This window comes from Ambystoma mexicanum, chromosome 4p (genome assembly GCF_040938575.1).
Source record: "Ambystoma mexicanum isolate Mex_15411 chromosome 4p, UKY_AmexF1_1, whole genome shotgun sequence".
Classification (NCBI taxonomy): domain Eukaryota; kingdom Metazoa; phylum Chordata; class Amphibia; order Caudata; family Ambystomatidae; genus Ambystoma; species Ambystoma mexicanum.
Genome location: NC_090927.1, coordinates 988,707,670 through 988,724,830, shown reverse-complemented (window position 1 = coordinate 988,724,830; position 17,161 = coordinate 988,707,670). Strand labels below are relative to the sequence as shown.

The 17,161-nt window shown below is 44.7% G+C and overlaps 1 protein-coding gene across 2 annotated transcripts in view; it reads right to left on the bottom strand.

The window, feature by feature from the left end:
- The window catches only part of BEND3 (BEN domain containing 3), a 64,826-nt gene extending 51,924 nt beyond the window's left edge, over positions 1 to 12,902 (bottom strand). The window contains exon 1 of one of the 2 annotated variants that reach the window (XM_069606568.1): positions 12,713 to 12,902. The gene's annotated coding sequence lies outside the window, so the exon portion shown is untranslated. Of the gene's footprint in view, positions 1 to 12,226; positions 12,388 to 12,712 lie in introns of those variants that run through there. The other variant, XM_069606569.1, reaches the window with a different exon arrangement.
- Positions 12,903 to 17,161: the final 4,259 nt, after the last annotated feature.

Here is a 17,161-nt window from a genome sequence, read left to right as displayed (position 1 = left end):
TTTTATAGCATTTGTTTTATTTATAAGGAATTGCAAAAGGTCATACGATGAACAACCAATTTTTAATATATAATGTCTCAGCAACGGTCACTCAACCTGCTGAGATACCCTGGTAGCCTTCTACTGTAGAGCGTGTCTAAGTATCCCTTAATGTCCTAAAAATTAATCCATTACTAACAGTATTTTGAGTGCACCACTGCCATGGAAGTGATTTAAAGTGGAATTGCTGTACAGTTTGGAGTGTGGAAATAAGCAGCATGAAAGCAATTGCCCAATATTTAAACTATTATTTTGAACATTTCCTTTGGGCGGAGTTCAACGGCAAGCTCCACCTCCTCAGAACTCCACCCCCTCCTCCAAAGTCTACGCCCAGCCCTTGTGGTATCCCCTTTTAAATGGTTTGCATTTACACCACTGTGTTCAACTGCCATTTGTGGGTGGCTTAGTACATATACATGCAGTGTATTGATTGGAATGTAGGATTTGAGCATGTTAGTGCAGGGAAGCTCAGAGACAAACCCAAACATGACAGTTCATAAGAGGGCATAGAAAGGCATGGAAAGTCGCCCCGAACCATAAGACGTCGCTGACACACATACAAAGGGACTTTACAACTCACTGTTCGTTTTCATTCTCTCTCTCCAGCCATCTCTCCCCGTCCTCACTTCTTACCTCCCCTCTCACTCTTCTCCTCCTACTGACCTCTCTCCCTTTCAGGGGCGTTGCTAGGGGGGGGCTAAGGGGGCTATAGCCCCTTATCTTTTGGTTGTAGCCCCGGATAGAATCTCAGGAGCTACAGCCAAAAGACTAGCTAGCCCCCAGTCCCAACAGTTCCGACATCAGCTTAGCCCCAGGTCTTTTCTAGACCTAGCAACTCCACTACTCCCTTTCCTTCTCCACTTCCTTCTCCTTCTCTCTCTGTCCTCCTCTCCCTCTCTCAATAAATTGATTATCGCCGACCTTTGTGTCTTGATGTGTCTGCAAGAGGTTTTCCCCATCTGCAAAGTACAAAGCCACTAGGGTTTTGGACCTTTGCTGCTAAGCGCAAGTATTTTAAATTACCTGATCCGAAAAACGACTTGAACAGCTACAACAAGATCTGAGCAATTTCTTTTCTGCCTGATAAAAGAGGAAAAGGCATATACGGCGAGTAAGAGTATCTTTAGCACGGTTATGTATTATATGAGGTTATGAGCGTGGTGCATGTGGCCTGGTGGAGTGTTCTAAAACACAGGGGGCAAGAAGTGATGGGTCTGCCTTCTTTGACGGAGAAAGGTTTACAGAACATATCTGCTGGGGACATATTTGGTGATCTTACACAAAAGGGGACTTTCACAAACAACATCTATGGAACATATACATGGCTTTGACCTGTCGATGCACCACGTAGTCAAGTGAGATCACAGCATTTTTAGAGACACGGTCTCCATTTTTAGTTCTTGAATAAGGTGAGCACTTCCCATTTGGGCATTCTAAAGGCAGGCAAAGGCATAGTTTGGATTCTTCTCCCTTTTGTCCCAAAAGAGAACCGCAGAGCGCTCGTAGCTGCCATGGTCAATTCAAAAATAATGCCAATGCACTCTATATGCAGGACTGTCCGACTGCCAAAAATCAACTACTATAAAAAGCTGAAAATACAGTCAGCAGACTTATACTCTGAAAAAAATAAAAGGCAACGAGTATGTCACCAGCAAAGGACATACTCCACTGGGACATACTCCACTCTCTCAATGATTCAGAGGCTGGATATGCCTCTGAATCATTCTCTGTCTAACCTACGAGTTTCAATTGTCACTGTGTCGAGCAACCATCAAGCAGGATGCGAGAAAGAGGATACCTCAGAGTGCATGCTAAATAGAAAAGTAGGATGAGTAAGCTCTGTAGTAAAACTGTAGACCTATACATCTCCACTATACATTAAGGTGTAAATACCCAGCGCTAGTGCTGATAAAAAGGCCACTGATGACAGGGCCACGGATGACAGTAACCACATATTGATCAGCGATATTATAGACATCTATCTGAACGTCAAACGCCTTACTTTTCTTACAGGACAATATATCATGAATAATATTTCTAAGAAGGACTATTACAATAAGACCAGACAAGAAGGATCTAAGCGCTATTTGGACCCTTATGAAATAGCAACCTAAATGCATGGGTAAGTGACCCAATTTTGGCTGATACCTAGGGCATAAGTTAACCTCAGAACAAATTAAACATAATCAGCAACATTTAACCATGTACATTTATCCTACTGATAGGTCCAGCAACCAAGATCAATTGGTAAGACAACCCATACCATTATCATGTGTCTCAAGCACTATGAGATTGGCGAATGGGTGTTATATCAAAAATGCATGCTACACGGCTGAGCTAAAGCACCAAATCTACTAAATTGCAGGAAATTCCTGCATCCACTTACCCGGCTTGGGTTATAGGGTGCCACACACAACCAAACCACACCAATAGAATAAAGAAACATCAATTGTAAGAATGATGATGCAGAAATAGTGAGCATTGAGAACTGAGAATTCAAGACACTGTCTGCGATGGAATGAACAACAGTATTTACTGTGTTTATATGATGCCATATCTATGTCTGTGTATTTTCTCCTATGTCCTGACCATCTGCCTACATTGGTATGTTATATTTACTTTACTATCTTGATTTATTGAAAACTGCTGTTATTTAATTTTTCAAACCATATGTTATTATTCTTTTGATATACCGACAAAAATGTACAGCCTTGAGAACGACTAAGTGTCAAAACACGTGGCGGCTGACTATATGGAAATGAATCCTGCAAACATAATTCAATGAACATTTGCAAACATTTCTTATTGTATTCAAGAAAGCATATTTACTATTGGCAGAGCGCGGGTTACCAGCACAACGCTTTCAGCTCTAACATTTAACTTTGAAAGTGAGGGTAATACCATTCAGTGTTGGGGACGCAGCTAGCCTACGTATCAAAAAACTTGAAGGGCCATAGTACACCTACAAGACGGTCATAGCATACACAACTCAAAACATTTGTACAAACCGTATAGGTGCTTCTGATAGCCGTATGCTGAGCCATCATGGCAAACTATATATTAACTAGGGATGAGGACCGAGCTGCCCTGTTTGCACCAAAGGGGAGCACTGGCAATGCCTTTAAGAGTGATTACAATACGATAGAGACCTTGAGACAATAATATATAAAGTTAGAACGTCTCTCAAAGAAAGAAATTAACAAATATTGGGAGCAAGCCTCCCTAACTAATTACCTGTAAAATGAGAAAATCCCGAGGGGGTTAAGAATACTTATTTTCCCCAATTCTGACACTAAGGAGGATCAGGATCTAGCAGATAAATGGGAAGGAAACCTGAATCAAAGCTCAAAAGTTATGCTGGAGCTTCTGGTGGAACGTGCAACCAGAGAGCATTCACGAGTACAGGATCAAATAGAAAAAGTCAGACAACAGATAACGGACATGAAAAGTCCAGAAGCCATTAAAGAAAAAAACAATGCCAAAATGTATGAGATTTTATGGCTATATCAAGATGAGGTAAAACTATGTAAATTCAGGAAATACTCCCGGGAAGAACGAGATTATCGTGATGACCGGGTTTACACGTTTCAGACCAAATTTGATGACATACGTAGTAAATCAAGGGAGAGCACACCCAAAACCTCAACAAGCAGCTCGGACAAAACAACTAATACAGAAAAACATATGAATAGTAAAGAGACACACGAAACACAAGGGCTGAGTTTTTTTGAGCAAATACGGAGGTACCGAAAAGGTACGCAGCGCAACACCAAACAAGTATGGTTCCAAGATCCACTTGTACTAAATACTACAATATAGAACACCACACCCGGGGGCTAGGGGGCAGCAGGAGGAAGTGTAGGAGGAAGCTCTGACGAGGATATGGGACCAACAGGTATATTAATAAGATCAGGTTCCAAAAAACATTTAGGAAAATGACTAGCAACAACTTGGTAGTAAACCTATCGGACAGGCAGCTCACTAAGGCGGAGGAGCAAGTTCTGAATAAAGGACTGTCATTTGCTCCCACTACAGGGACTGATTACACTAATATACAGATAGACATTTTTAAGTTTGTCAGGAAATTGAAATTCAACAAATTCTTTGCATCTCAGGTGAACACATTTGTGCCAAGACTAGAACAAGATCCTTTAAGCTCACTAACAATAGCTGATATAGTAAATACACATTTACTGAGGTCTCTAGAATCAGAGGCAGATGTCCTGCACAAAGACATGTTAGAGGTATATGCTAGAAACTTTAAAGTGCAAGAACTCAAACAAAAGTCAAAATGTACTCTGCAATTGTCGAATGAAAGTTTGATTGAGACATTTCACCAGGCTGTAACTAATAGCATATACTTACACCTGAACAGCCAACATACCAAGACCCAGAGAACTAGGGGTAATCTGAGCAAAGAATAACTAATGGCACTAACATACCTCGCAGGAAACAAGGACTTAGTGTTTAAGGAGGCAGACATGGGTGGGAATGTGGTAGTGATGAACACAAGAGACAACATCAGCATGGGTTTGATACATCTGAGTACTCCAGGATGTCATGGCAAACTGACCAAGTATCCAACCACAGCCATTGTACAAAATCTTCATTCACTGATACAGGAATGGCATGAAAAGGGACTCTTATCGGATGATGAGAAAAGGTTCTTGAGCATAACTGACCCAACCATGCCCACTATGTACTTCCTAACTAAAATACACAAAGCATTTGTGAAATTTCCAGAGGTCCGCCCCATCATGAGTGAGATAGGGTGGGCAACAGAGAGTCTGTCAAAATATATTGACAATGCGATAATGTAACATGTGCCAACACTTCCGTCTTATATCAGAGACGGCACGCAGATGTTACAACTATTGTCTAACATTGAGTGGCAAGAAGGATACATCTTGGCAACATTGGATGGAACAGCTCTGTATACATCCATTAACCACGACTTAGCAATCAAAGCGATTGACTCTACCTTCGAGACTTCTCAGCGCCTTATCGATTACATGTGGAAATGCTCAAGATTTTTCTCAGGTTTACTCTTGAGAATAATGTATCCCTTTTTGCAGATACATACTATGTCCAAACAAAAGGAAGGGCTATGGGGGCCAAATATGCCCCTTCTTTGGCCAATCTTTTTATGGCGGAGTATGAACAGACACATGCCTTAAATAACGACAACATTTTGAAGAATGTCATCATGTGGAGACGCTACATTGATGATATCCTAGTTCATAGACATCAAACAGACCAGTGGCAGTGACTGGTTGAGCAACGTGATTGGCTTCCACAAATGAAGAACTTGAAGCATGTGCAAGTTTGCACATGCAGACTGTCATGACTTCACAGATAAGGATGGTACTATGATCAAGATCAGAGATTTTATTAATTGTAAAACCACCTTTGTAGCATACGCTGTTATTTGTGTCTGTAAAAACCTGTATGTGGTGAGTACAATTAGACAACTACGTGTATGAATCAGGGAGCACATGGCCAACCTCAACCGCCAAGACAATAGGTTTCCACTGGCCGTTCACTGCCAGGAACATCATCAGATGGCAGACAGGAATGATTTGAGATTCATAGGTCTCATGAGGGCGAAATGTGGTAAAAGAGGGGGGCCTAAAACTGAAACTACGAAAAATGTAATCCAAGTGCATATGCCTTTTACGGTGTGTGAAAAGGGGATTTAATGCAGAGCATTAAATTCATGTTTTTTGTAAACAATAGACATATGCACATGATTTTGGAAATATTGGTATCAGGTACCGGGAGGGTTAGGCCTGTGTGCGGCACCTAACCCACCTTTGCCAGCCATATGTTCTAATGGAGGTTTACGGTGTACTTCAAGAACGAAGTTAGTAGGCAAAAGAATACATAAAAATAATTGAAGGGGAAAAAAACATTTTGACAAGTAGATAATGGCTTACCCGCTAGAATCTAATTAATCAGCAAAACCCAGCGTTGTTGAACACATCTATGTGCAAAATGATTATTGTACAGGAACAGATAAACTTTAAATAACAAGTGCGTATCGTTTTCACTTTTGATTAGCAACTATTAATGGGCAACAGCAGCGTGCTATGTCATCCAGACGTCACGAGCATTCACGCGAGACATCAGACGTCAAATAAACACATAAATAAAGAAGCTAAATGGTGCCGGCTTGCTTCCACACGCGCGGAGCCAGGGGCTTGACCCAATGGATGGCCACAGCCTTTGAAGGTAAGCAGGATGGGAGGGGGGATACCTCTGAGTGCACGCTAAATACAAAAGTAGGATGTGTAAGCTCTATAGTAAACGTGTATATACATTAAGGTGTAAATATGCAGCGCTAGAGCTGATAGAAAGGCCACTGAAGGCAGTAACAACATACTGAGCATGCTATTATAGACATCTATCTGAATGTCAACCACCTTACTTTTCTTACAGGATAATATATCCATGAATAACATTTGTAAGAAGGACTATTACAATAAGACCAGGCAACAAGGATCTAAGTGCTATTTGAACCCTTATGAATTAGCAACCTAAATGCATGGGTAAGTGACCCAATTTTGGCTGATACCTAGGGCATACGTTAGCCTCAGAACAAATTAAACATAGTCAGCTACATTTAACCATGTAAATGTATCCTACTGATAGGTCTCGCAACCAAGAACAATTGGTAAAACAACCCATACCATTATCATGTGACTCAGCATTATGAGATTAGAGAATGGGTGCTATATCAAAAATGCATGCTACACGGCTGAGCTGAAACACCAAATCTACTAAATGGCAGGGAATTCCTGTATCCACTTACCCGGCTTGGGTTATAGGGTGCCACACACAACCGAACCACACCAATAGAATAAAGAAACATCAATTGTAAGAATGATGGTGCAGAAATAGTGAGCACTGAGAACCGAGAATTCAAGACATGGCCTATGATGGAATGAACAACAGTATTTACTGTGTTTATATGATGCCATATCTATGTCTGTGTATTTTCTACTATGTCCCGACCATTTGCCTACATATTATATTTACTTTACTATCTTGATTTATTGAAAACTGCTGTTATTTAATTTTTCAAACCATATGTTATTATTCTTTCGATATACCGACAAAAATGTACAGCCCTGAGAATAACCAAGTGTCGAAACACGTGTCGGCTGACTATATTGAAATTAATCCTGCAAACATAACTCAATAAACATTTGCGATCATTTCTTATTGTATTCAAGGAAGCATATTTACTATTGGTGCAGTAGACACACTTATCTAAATTAAATGTGTGCATCTGTACCAGCTTGAAAAGGAAAGGTTGTGTCAGCTGTTCCAACACTTGCTGAAGGGCATGTTATGAAAAATGTTCTAGCAATCTTTGAAACTACATGTGGCACAGCTCCACCTCACTGAGGAGGCCCAACAAGGCTAAAACACGTGTTTGGGGTTGCTGTTGGTACTTTTGTTCAAAAGAGAATTGCCATAGCATTTTGGTGCTGGACTGCCCATGTGGGCGGGACAAAGACGGATAGTGTGGCTGCAGACTCTCGAGTGGGTACCTTCCCAAAGAACAGGTCATTTAGCCGTGGGCACCTATGTCTATATTTTGTACATGTGGGGAAGTATGCCTTCAGTCCCCATACTGTCCCATTGCAATTTCTGGACCTGATTGGAAAAGGGCTAGAATTAATTGGAGAACTGGACAGAGCTAGAGCTATAGCAAATAACTGAGATGCTCTAAAAAATGTTTGTCACATAAGCTATGATTTAACTGTTCCAGCAAGTAGTTTGGTATACGAGATTAGAAGAGGGTGAAGGAGAGTAGTATGTATGAAGAAATGTACTCCAAATAAGAACGTTGGATGGATGAAGAATTAATTGCAAATGCAGTGTACCCTTGGAGTCAAATAATTGTATCAAATTAGGCCTGAGGGTACAAGGAAGAATAGCACTGACAATCTGCCCCTTACGCCGACCAACGACAAGCACCAGTTCATACGGAACAATCAAAACAACAGAGGAACTCCTGTGCCAAAAGGTGGCAACAACACCTTAGGGAGGACAAGTACCTCTGAGTGATGCTGAACCATCTCTTAATGGGGGATACCAGAGATTAACTGTTCACAATGGATGGTACACCACCAAGTGGTCACTTGGAAATCACAACTACATTGTCCAGGCTATCAGGGCAGTGTTCATGTCCTGACAAAAAAGTAATTGCCAAATTGTGCTTTGAGGAATGGAATGTGTGCCCGTTTTCTGGCCAGTTAAGGGCAAAGGGTACATTTTGAACCCCTGTGCGATCATCATGTCCGTGGCCACTTAGGTTTAGACATATGAGGACAGGAAGATCCAGGCCAGAAACATTTCTCAATTTACTGCACAATATCTCCATGTTCAGTAAGAATGAGATTTCTGTAACCTTGTCAGGTGGATTGTGGGAGCTTGTGGCTTCTTGCACAGAATTATTCCTGTGAGGATCAGGGGAGTATTCACTGTGGCAGGAGTGAGGGCGAACTAGTCTTGGTTTTTTGTTGGTAGGGGATTTTCCCAATGTGTGATCAAAGAAGGTAGCAAGACCTACCTAGCCACCCTCATGGGCTTCCTTGCCCCACTCGACTATACCACTAAGGTCTTTTAGTTGCTGGTGAATTTGTAAAATGGAGGAGTGCATATGTATTCCCTGAAATTAACCAAGCAAGCACACCTGAACTAATCCAGTTCCCATTATACATTTTTTTAAATAATGAGTCGATAACATGCATTTCACAGCAAATATTTCAGAAAAATGGGAATTGATATAGAATTTGCACTCTGCTTTGCAGGGTACATAAAAACACTTCAAAAGGGACTGGTTCAGAAACAGCACAGAGTAGCATGTCATGGCCTTGTACATTCTTAATAATCCACTAGACTTGCAGGGCAAGTTCCTTAGTTTACACACTCAACATAGGAGAAAGGCACTGGCCCTGTGCTATGGGGTGACTAAATATTAACCAGGGCTTTCTGTAAAAGGGTGCATGTCGCCATAGGCAAACTTCATATTTGGTGCCATACTGCCTCCCAATGACCAGCCATGCACAGTGAATTTTTATTTGCTGCAAACAATGTTTGTTTGCAGTAAATGTCAAATAAAAGTTTCACACATCCCCATATTTGCAGCAAGGTCAAGTACCATACAAAATGGTACTCGACCTTCATAAAATCTCATTGCCAATGCGAGTGGACCAGTAGATTTTGAAAACACTGCATTCATTTTATAATAGGTGTTAATGTTGATTGTCACCTGAGAAAAAAAATGGAGGCCTCTGTCAACAATATATGCCAGCAGTGCCCCACTTTCAAGTATGTTCTGCCCAGATCAGATCATGAGGTCTCTTCCCATTTCATGTGTTTTGTGTCCAAATAAATCTATGAGGGGGGGTCTCGACAATACATGCCAGGATTGCCCTTGTTAAACACATTTTCAAGCTGCTAGAGACCAAAAAAGGCCTGTCTTAAAAATATATGCTCATGTTTCATGCTGCTGGTGCCCAAATCAAATTCTGCATTCTAGCTTAATATATGCACATGCTGACCCAAGTTCTGCATCATTTTTTTAATATTTGTAATTTTTTTTATTCTTTTTTTACATTTTGCTACACAAGAACACATAACACACATAATACACAAATCACCTAAAATAGAGCAACCACCCAACATTGCATCCAAAGGAACCTGATACTATCTGCAGGTGACGAAGAAAAAAAAAAAACAATACATATTTTTAAAAAACTCCCAGACCTTAGCATGTAAGTGTACTTTCCCGTGCCTTCTGAAAATCATATTTTCAATAACCGCCAAAGAAATCATCTCATCAACCCAAGTATCTGAGTTAGGCGGGACCCGGGACTTCCACCCCCTCAAGATCATTTTCTTGGTAATTGACGCACCCCTAAACAAGAACTTTTTCTCAGACATAGATAAATCCTCAAGTAAGCCACTACTGCCCAAAACCATTGTCCTAAAATCCAAATCAATACTGCGATCCAAGACCCGTAGACACATAGTACAAACCTCCTGCCAAAAGCCCCTGACCCGGGCACAATCCCATAGTAAATGTTCAAGAGTGCCAACCTCCATATCACAACACCAACACATATCAGAATCAGACATACCCCTGCCCTTGAGCCTCTGCGGGCACCAATAAACCCGGTTGAGAATTTTAATTTGCCTAGAGCTCTCACACAAACTGATCGAGCAGAGCCTCACGTTTGCACACAACTAAAGCGACGAATCCGCAGTGATTTCGCAACCCAGCCGTCTACGCTACTCATCCAATAGACCAACATTCCATTTGTAGCCAGCAACAATCCGGCGATACACTTTGCTCGCAATAGTCTGACAGGCCACCGTGAAGAATTCCAAGCTCACAGACTCGTTTCCACTAATCTCGGCAATGCATCTCTTTAATTTCCTGTAATCCGCAACCGAAAGATTTTCAATAGTGAAATTTGCGCATAACACATCAAAATCCACCGACTCCACATCTCTGCAAGTTCTGAATCATGTCGCTCTCAGTGCGCACAAATTGCGCCTTTTCCCCAGACACACACACGCATACACACTTGCACACAAACACAGTCACGAAAACAATTTTAAAACAAAAATATGTCTTTGTCATGAGTCTTAAGGACAGAAATGATCATCTGACAGCTTACATTTGAAAACATGAGCTCTCCTTAAACTGTCCAATACAACTTTGTAAGTTGAAGACTTAGACAGCCTTTGTGATAAACTCATCTGATTGGAGTCATTGTGTGAGAAAGGTCAGAAGCATGTGCACATTTGTGCATCAAACAATCGTTTCTTACACTTGAGGAGAGCTAAGATTTTTCAGAGGAAAGGGACACTGCTGCATTTTTTAACCAGGTCTTCTGCCAGGGACGTACCTACACCAAAACATGGGGTGGAGCTAGACAAATGATGACTTTTCAAATGGTGGCTTTGTCAATTGCTGGCTCTAAGTTCACTGGGGATATACACATAGCTCTCAACTCACGCGCTTTTGGCGGGTGTCACCCGCCTTGTAAAGGGCTGACTCACCCGCCAAGCCTCCTGCACGCCCATTCATTCCAATGGGCGTCTCACCCGCCAAAAACAAAATCGGGTGATTTCACCCGCCTTTGCACTACAAATGGTTGAGAGCTATGTATACAAATGTGACTATTATGTGGACACATGAGATGCAGCTTGGAGCAAGCACCGATGGGATGCCTAAGTGTCCATGATGTAGGCTGAAATCTAGAAGATGTTGCAGGTGACAGTAACCATGACTTCTTGCATCCGCTGATCCAGGACCAACTGTTGTCGGTTTAAAAAGATAAGATTTTATTTACAAAGATATTTTACGTATGAAGAATGCACAAAATGTCCAGAGGTTGGGTATTGTAATTTAGGTGTTATAGGGTTGTGTGAACAATTCGAAACGAAGCTTTTGCTAAAGCAACGTGACGAATACTATTTTAAATTTAAAGTGTAACTGGATTATTTTTTTTACAGATGTATTCAATCGATTTTTAAAATGTAGGGACTACAATAGCGATGGTTTGTAAGGTAAATGCTTGAAACGGACTGCAACAACTTGCAACATTTACTTTATCGACTAACAGAAACGCCTCAAACTACGTTCATTGTTACTGGGCAGTCAGTGTCTGAGAAACGCCGGGACAAAGCGGCCTATATTTTTGAGGCGCTTATTGGGCCCAGCCTCATTTTCCAGTGGCCTGTTTCATAATGCCAAGAAATTGAACAGGGAAGATCAGTCACGCTCGGAAGCGATCGCCGGTTGACAATGGGACGTTTTAAAAAAAGCAACGCGAAAATATGATTTTGTAAGGGCCCTCTGAAGTGATGGGGTGTATTCACTAACAGCAAAAATGAATTTCCACGGTGTATGGCCTCTCCATGGGGTGTTGAGATTTCTATCTACTTAATATATTTTCTTGAAATGTGATTGGCTTAGGTGCATTTCAGGATCCGCGCGTGAAATGTAATCAACCTAAACAATACTTCAGGGAACCTCGGGTGCCTGCGAGAGGACCTCAGCATAAGCCGGGCTTTCAGCAGTCTTCGAGCTGCGAAAAACACCAAGGGCTACTTACTCCCCTTTTCAAAATAAAAAAAAAAGAAAATCAGGAGAAGTCTCTACCCCAGGCAACCAACGCAAGAAGCGGAGAGCGGCGTCTCGGGGGGCGGAGGAAGCTCGGCCCCCATAGGCTCCGCCCCGCCCTGCCCACGTCCAGTCAGAGCCAGTCACGGGTGGCGCACTCGCGGCACTGGAGTCCTCGCGCTCGGTTGCTCCAGTCCCACGCCACGGACGCGCGTCCTTTGTGACGTCGCCACTCTCAGCGGGACACGCACGCACACGCAGGGCCGTGGAGCAGTGAGGGTCCACGAATCCTGAGTGGCGTCCCCAGCACAATAGCCCCCCAGACTTAAAAGTGAGGAGGCCACCCTCCAGACACTGGGCTGCGTGGGGAACCTATGGGCACTGACCTGTCCCCCCCAGCTCCCTTCCGTTATGCATGTTAGTTACAGGGACATATTCTGCAGACTCCGACCGGAGTTGTCCTTGGTCCCGTAGGAGCAGCCCGTTTCCCCCACTTTTACTTGGTCCCCCCCCCCCCCCCCGTACCTGCACGGTTGTATGTTAGGCTTGCAGAGCGCCTTTCTCGGGTGGGGAGCGTGGTCGCTGTCGCGCGTGGGACGGTGGCTGCGGCGGGTCGCTTGCCCCGCGCCGTGTTTTTCCCCCCTTGCCCCTTTGCTTTGTGCTGCGGCGGCTGCGTGTCCGCGCGCTCTCGCGTGACGTGACGGGGCTCCGTGTGTCATTTCCGCAGAAAGGACACAGGGAGCCTCGGGCAGCAGTGGGACCAGCCTCCCCCCCCTTTCCCTCCTCCCACTCCCTGACCCCCTCCCCAGGACAGGCTGGCCAGAGAGGCACGCACACACCCTCTGACCAGCTCCAGTGTGCATCCGAACCACGGGCGGGTGGAACTGCTTCCCCTGCAAAAGAGACTCCACTCAGACGTGATTTACACACATAATATTAGAGTGGGCAAAACATTTAGTTACCTGCAATAGCCTTGCCCTCGTGCATGCACTTGCCTTACTCTCCTATTGATTTTTGCAGGCACCGTACGCACCATCGATATCGGCTGGTTTCTTTATTGCAACGAGCTTTCCCAACTATGGCTACATCATGGTTGCTTATCGCAATGGAAAGGCGAACTCGTGTAACTTAGATTTTGCACACGTCGCAATTATCTCTCTTGGTAGCTAAGCAGTTTGAATGCTCGTGTTTTTCTTATGACACCTGCGTGCCATAAGTCAAGGTATCCATGCGCGCTCCCCCTTTTCGTGTTTGATGCTCCACTTTGTGCGACTCTGCTCGTGTGTACTTCCCACCTGTCGGAGTGAACAAAGTTTATTGAGCACAGCGCTGCTGTCTCTGAGCTATGAATGGCAAGTTTTAGAAATATTTGCATAAATGCTTTGATGGGGGATTGTTTCATTTTGATAAGTAATGTAACCATAGCTCAACCTAAGCCATGCTCATTATGACATCACTGACATCTCCAATGAAATCATACATCCCTCACTGTGACATTACTAATGTACATTAAACGTCATGTGACCATTGGAAGGTACACCACTTTTCCCAACAAGCCTCTTGTCGTGTCCCCTGGTTATTCCACACGTAGGCCGCGCTCATGGGCATGGCCTGCATCAATGACGTGCACCTAGGGTCCTGCTCCCTCTGAACTGCCTCTCTTGAATACTCCTTAGGTCACAACCTTTAGCTACCGCTACTGTGCCGTTTCTCTACCCTTAGTTCTCAGTGCACAGCCTGTGGCATCGCCCATTGAATGCTGCAAAGGGCCGAGAGGGCATGGCCTGTAGCCATGACTTCTTGCTGGCATTCAGGGCCAGGCCTGTGCACCTTGTAGAATACCATGGGCAATAATACATACTCGTCCCTTAAGACATCTAGTTGGCTTTGTACATAATGCCTTTAAAACATGCCATGCCACTAAGAAAAATCCGTATTGGCTGCCTTGAACTCGAATTACAAGCGTGGTAATCTCTTTACTTTTATTACCAATAGACCTTGATTGAACTTGGAGAGAATTCAGATGTTGCCGGAGACTGTCAACTGGAAGCCCAGAGCAGACAAGGCAGAGTGTGGTGTTGGGCGCTGTAAGGTGGCTGGGATAGGAACTATTTATTTATTGTGCATTTGTAAGGCACTTATACAGCAAGAAATTGTGTTTCAAAGCGCGCGCAGGAGAGGGAAAATGGAACAAAGGCAATAGAATACAATGATGAACAGGATGGAGGTGGTCCTACTAGGCTTTGTGAGCATTCGCATTGTACAAGTGCAGAGAGAGCGAGAATGGACAGGGGAGTGGGGTGAGCTAGGAAATTCCCCAGGGGGAAGTGTCAGGGAGTAAGTTGACAGAAACTGGTAAGTGCTTGGCAGATGTCACATACTAAGGAGTGGTTGTCTGCTTATGCAATAAGTGTTGTTCGGTGAGGGAACACAGGCCAGTGGGTGCCCAAGGGCAGTGCGGGGAGGGGGAGGGGCTGAAGGCAATTGAGAGGAAGGCCAGGACCCAGGAGGACACATAAGGGCCAAGGCCACCAATCTCAGCGACTGAGGGAGGTTTAGCACGGGAGGTGGAGGGGAAAGGAGGAGGTGAAGAGGAAAGTCTTGAGGTGCTTCCAGAATTTGAGGATATCGGGCTCAAGAGGGAGGGAGCCAGCCAAGGAAAGAGACCGGCCTCCAGCTTGCTGCTTGGAGAAGGGCTTGACACGCATAGAGTTGGTGCCGGAGGAATGTAAACACCTGGAGGGAGAGTATTTGGCGAGAGCAAATTGTAGATGGTGTGGTCCCTTGTCTCAGACAGCCTTATGGGTGATGCATATGGATTTGAATTTGATCCTTGCAGAAACCGGGACCCAGTGGAGAGATTTTAGGGCTGGAGAGATACGGTCCCTGGGCTTGAGGCCAATGAGATGTCTTGCAGCCCTGCTCTGGGTAAGCTGGAGGGGGAGGAGAGAGGAATAAGGTAGATTAAGGAAGAGTCTGTTGCTGGAGTCCAGCATAGAGAATACCCGGGCTCTAGAGATATTGAGCTTCTGGGGAAAGGTGAAGAAAGGAAGGATGCCTCTGAGGAGGTGGAGTTGGAAGTGGGCCTTCTTGGGAAGGTCCATGATGTGTGGGAGGAAAGAGAGAGGAGTCGAAGATGACTGAGGTTTCGAGCTTCAGATGAGGGAGGGAGGAGAGCCCATAGAGGGTGGCCAGAGAGAAGGGAGGAAAGTGGGAGCAGGAATCCCGATCGTAAGGATCTCAGTCTTGCTGGCATTGAGGCAGAGATAGTTACAGGCACACCAGGACTGGATATCAGAAAGGCAGACAGGAATGGTAGAGAAAGTGGCAAGAGGGTCAGAGGGAAGTTAGAAGAAAAGTTGGGTGTCATCTACATAACACTGGAAATGGGGGGTGAAAGTGGAAATACAGTGAGCAAGTGGAGCGAGATAGACGTTGAAGAGCCAGGGTGTGAGGTTGGAGCCCTGGGGGAAGCCACAGGTAGAGATAGAGGTGGGAGAGGAGAAAGAGTACAAGATAACCTGGGAAGGATGGTCGGTGATGAAGGAGGTCAACCAGACAAGTTACCGCTCGGAGATACCAAGGGTATCATGGAGCTATTTTATGAGGATGGAATGGTTGACTCTATCAAATGCAGAGGAGAGATCAAGTATGAGAACAGCAGGAGAGTTAGCGCCCAGAGTTGCAAGCAGTTGTTCACGGGTATTCAGGAGAGCAGTTTCTGTGCCTCTGGATGCTCCGAACCCAGATTGATGGTCGTGTAGGCAACCAACCGGCTCAGTATGCTGATTCAGTTGGGAGAGGGCCAATTTCTACAGGAGTTTCCCTACGAAGGGCGTGATAGAGATGGGTTGAAAATTAGCCGGACATGAGGGATCAGCTGAACATTTTTTTAGGAGGGGGCGCACAAGTGAGTTTTTCAGGGTAGAGGGGAAAGACGCAGTAGCAAGAGAGTATTTGCAGGAATCAGCAGGGACAAGGGAGCCAAGGTTTTCCTTGATAGTTCTGGAAGAACAGGGGGGGACCTGTTTGGAGGAGACCTTCATGGAGCGGACAACCCTAGAGACCTCATCCAATGTGATAGGAGAGGCGGAGGAGAGGAAGATTGAGGGGGGATGGGATGCCAAAAGTGGAAAGGGGATGGAAGGGGGGATCAGAGAAAGTGCTTGTCATGATGCCTACTCCAAGGAGCCAGGTCCGACCCAGCAACCCCAGAGGCAGGCATCATTTCCCCCAGGGGAGTGCCAGCGGGCCAAAGCTGGGGCTTTAGGCGCCAGGCTCATGTTGGACCTCTCTCCTGGCGCCTTAGGCGCCAGGCTCATAAAGCTAGACATGTGTTGAAGTGTTTTAATGTGCATTTACCTGATGCAGACCATGCTGCCACATCCAGGCCCTCTTGAGGCCTGAATAGGAACTACTTTACCTGTGGGACTACTTTCCACCCGGGTGTGGTCGGGGAAGGATACATACCTGATCGGAGGAAGGATACACACTTGGAACTTCTTCCAAAGCTATTTAAACCACACCCGATCAGCAACTCACGCTTCGCGTTGTTCTGCTCCTCGCAGCTGGACGCTCTCCGTGTCAGCTCCTGCATCTGGACTTCAGCCACGTCTGTCAGCATCCTGGGTCACCTGCAAAGGGAGACAAGAGACCTACCAGCTAATCTGCACCACGGAGACATCACCGACGATCCTGAAAGGGAAGACATCATTTTTAAAAGCATTTCGTTACGATCGCTGCAGCGCTGCATTTCACTCACCTTTCCTGGGTTCCTCCATCTTCAGCAGCGATCATCCGGATACACAGCCACTTCCCAGAGCCTAGAGAAAAAGACAAGAATAAGAGGTGAGAGAAGGAAGGGAATAGGAAAAGCTCAGTTTCCTTCTAAGACTTACCTGTTGGGTCATTCCCATTTCATTTCGGGTCTTGCTGCTTCCAAGCAGGACCCCGGCCCCTATGGGGAAAAAAGAC